This window comes from Malurus melanocephalus, unplaced genomic scaffold (genome assembly GCF_030028575.1).
Source record: "Malurus melanocephalus ecotype Western Australia unplaced genomic scaffold, MMel_1.1 scaffold_168, whole genome shotgun sequence".
Taxonomy (NCBI): Eukaryota; Metazoa; Chordata; class Aves; order Passeriformes; family Maluridae; genus Malurus; species Malurus melanocephalus.
In genome coordinates this window covers 1,044,200-1,048,068 of record NW_026623400.1, presented here as the reverse complement: position 1 = coordinate 1,048,068, position 3,869 = coordinate 1,044,200, and positions in this window count along the sequence as shown.

Below are 3,869 nucleotides of genomic sequence, written 5' to 3'. Positions count from 1 at the left end.
AGAGGAACAGCACAAACTCCAACCACCTGTAAGTGAATTAACCCATCCTCTGGAGGTGAGTGGCCATTCACAGTGCATTTACCTTGTCCTGCACTGCATCATTTGCTGCTATCCATTATCAACTGTTTTCTTAAGGCTGAAAATTGTGAAACACTTTTCCCACCTGCCAAAACCAGCCAGCTGCAGAATTGCTTTCTAATAAATSCTACTGATTTTTATATAAAAGATTTATAAATATGGGGAATGAGGGAGGCAAATAACAATTTTTACCCTGGATTCTGAACTGCCCAGTGTGTGTCCTTCACATTTAAAAAGCTTTCCTTCTGCCACTAATGCTGAGTCCTCCATGTGCTCCACAGTCTCTGTTTTGCCATGTACAAGGCTAACTGCAGACCTGAAGGTTGTTAAGTGGGCAAAATACATTTGTTTTGGTTTAGTAGCCAGCAAACCATGTTTATTTTGCACATTTAAACTAAACTGCACTAAATTACTATCAGGAAAGAGAAGTGTGATACAAATGAGATATATGATCAAAGATCAGACTCGCTGCCAAGCCACAGAAAATAGAGCTGGTTAACAGTCAACTCTAGCTACCATGTAAAAAAACACTGAGAGAAACATGTACTGCATTAAATGTTGCCATGCTGCTGTGGTGAGAYCATTTGGACAGATGATGGAATTATTTTATACCAAGTAAGCCACCATTAACAGCCACCATATGTTAGCACATATTTCTATGTATTTGCAGCCAATTAAGAACTGCATTATTCAGTTATTTTCCTCTCATGCTAGCTGGTATGTTAAAAACAAAAAGAAATGAGTAAAAAAGAAGCACTCAGACTGACTCTAGTACAGCAAACCTCAACACACTCACTCAGCTGACATTACTCACCTTACCGTTTTATGTTTGGGGAATTCAGGAGATATTGTTATCCCTCTTCAATGGCACAGTTACAGACTGAATCATCTTATTTATGAGAATTGAAGGAACATAGAGAAAAAAAAAGACTATGTTTCTCTGCAGTACCTGCCAAAAAATAATAAGCATCACTGGTTGAAAATATAAAATTATCAGAACAAATATCACCATTTCTTTGTACCCCTTCCCTTGAATAGCCATGAACAGATGTCTTAGGGAGCATATGAGCAAGTCAACAGTGTGATTCTCCCTCAGAATATTCACTCAGCCTCCAGAAATTCATATCACAGAGCCCTCCTAAGSCACAAATATAGAAAGGTGATGACTTCCAGAGCTAGGTCTGACAAGAAATACAGAGCAAGACACCCTCATGATTTAACAGAGGGTCATTAATGTAAATGTAATGGCAGTGGATATGTTACTGAGCAGGTTACAGAAAATAGAAACAAAAAAATCACTGACTCCAGTAGGCTGTGCCAGAATGCTACGGGCAGTAATATCAGCTGAAACATTGAGGTCAGCAGGAATGAGCAMAGGGAACCACAGACTAACAAGCAGKGTTATTTACACACAACAAAACAGTCAATGTCAGTGCTGCAAAAATGGCATCAGTCAGGTTGGAAACAATGGCTCAATGTGCTGGGGTGAGTGCCATGCAGAAAAAGGCATGATGTTCATACCACAGGAATGCTAAAAACTGCTAATTACAGTGTGCTGAGTGTGTGAACCAACGTRGATCCAAACACCACTGCAAAGGGCMAGAGCTGCTGCATTTTCCCACCAGTTTTATAAACTTTGTGCATGTGAAGAAGACCTGGCAGTCGTCAGCTCTGGCACTGAATTGATGTGTATGGCTTTAGGGAAAGACCTTATTGATGAATTTTTAGTTTTCACACTTTAAGTTTTTCTTTATTAACTGGATCATGAGAAACAAAAATGTCAGAGAGAAAAATCCATTGGTGACCATTGGTCAGATCTTCACACTGTCCATAAGGGATGAGATTTCTGTTTCCWTTGTTGTCTGCAGAAACAAGGATCAGCCCTTCTCAGTTGCTGTCAGCTGAGTGTTTGTCTGAGTATTCACATCAGTAAACTGCAACACCTTCTCTTTCCTGTGCTTACACAGGGATGCTTTTACAGRAAATGGCTTTGTTGAGGTTTCCTTTCTGTGAAAGTTTAACATTTCCTCTCTACACTTTGTTGTTTGATCTCTAACCCAATCCTTTCTCCAGACTTTGTTGCCTGCRTGGTCTGGGATTGCTGTGGGCTGGCTTTAGCACAAAGACTGAAGCAAAGAAGGCACTCAGGAACTCCATCTCTCTGTGTCCTTCCAGGACACCATCTCAGCCAGCCCTGGGCCCACTTTCCTTGCTCTTCCTATTGCTACTGATATTCTTGAACAAGCCCTTCTTTCCCCTGACATCTCTGGCCAGATTTAATTCCAAGTGGACCTCAGCCTTCCTCAGCACATCCCTGCCTACTCTGACACCATTCCCCTTTTCTCCACAGTCTGTAAACTTTATTCTTTGGTCTGAGCTCTGCTAGAAGTTCCTTGTTTACCCATGCAGGTCCCCTGCAGGAATGCACCAAAACCTATTTCTAAAATATTGAATGAGTAAAATATGTACATCATAAAGTCTGAGATATTTTCCAAAAGCTGAGAATATAATCTAGCACAATTTGAAGCTTTCCAGATTTGGCAACTTCCCTGGGATCCTAAACAATACAGTAGGCATTTTCTAAAAATACTGTCTATTGTGTATATTTAACACTGACATCAAAAATAGTTCCTGGCAGCAGGCAGTTTTAGAGGCGGGTTATTCTGATTTCTCTTAAATTTCACTTAATTTAATTGTTTTCTTTCCAGCAAAAGACACAGCCAAGCCACACCAAGTAAAAGACTTGTTCTGTTTCCTCACCAGCTCAGCCTTGCTGGAAATAAATGCACAGCACTTAGCTGGTCCCTTGATAAAAGAAATAATGCAAGATGTCAAATAACTGCTGGTGTGAACTTTTTACTGAAAAGTGTTAGCATCCAGCTACAGAGACAAGAAAGCTCAGGCTGAGTTTTTCTGTTGCCACCCATGCTGTGGTTCTGGCTACATGAGACATTCTGCTGGGAAGAAAAAACAAAAATAGCAAACAAACCAGACTGATGTTCTATATACCCAGTTTTTCTTTTTAAATAAAGAAAGCAAACTCATTTTAGCACAGCTTTATTTCTCCTCAGGAAAACAGTTGAGTCATTTCAACACTATCTTGACCTGGCTGATTAAAAAAAAAAAAAAAAATCTAGTTCTGTCAATCTCTTCCAGTGGATTTTTAATGGATGGGTCAGTACAGTGTGAGTGTAAATAAAACCACCTAACAACCACCAATGTACATAAAATTTAAAAAGCAAACAATTGTGACTTAGAAGAAATAAATGTTCTGCAAACCCTATGGGTTTCAAACCACTGAGCCAGCATGGGTCATGTGAGAGCAGCCTAAAATGAACTGAGAATTATTCTCAGAAAAAGAAGAAATTGTTGGTAAAGAGAATTGCTCTTCAAGCAGAATCCATGTCACTTGTTTCTTCGGACAAGGTGTGTGTCATAAAAYAAAAGTGGAGGCCCCTGTGATGAGTTGCTTACTCTGAAAAATTGTTAATGGAAGTATAAAGCCCTCTAATCATTATTTTTAATAGCATCAGATGTAAATAAAGAATAAAATATGACTTCCTCCTTGCATCGATTATTTTATGGTTTTAGTTATCTGCTGTGAGCACAGTGATAGGTAATACCCTATTGATATCTAATAAATTGTTCTGGTTTTAATAACCGGAAAGTCACCATTTACATTTGATCTTCTTCCAGCTAATTCTGAATATGATCCATTTGTACCAAACAAAATCTCAAGGACTGGRAGATATTCAGGATCTGTTGGCAAGGTCACATTGGCTGAATAATGC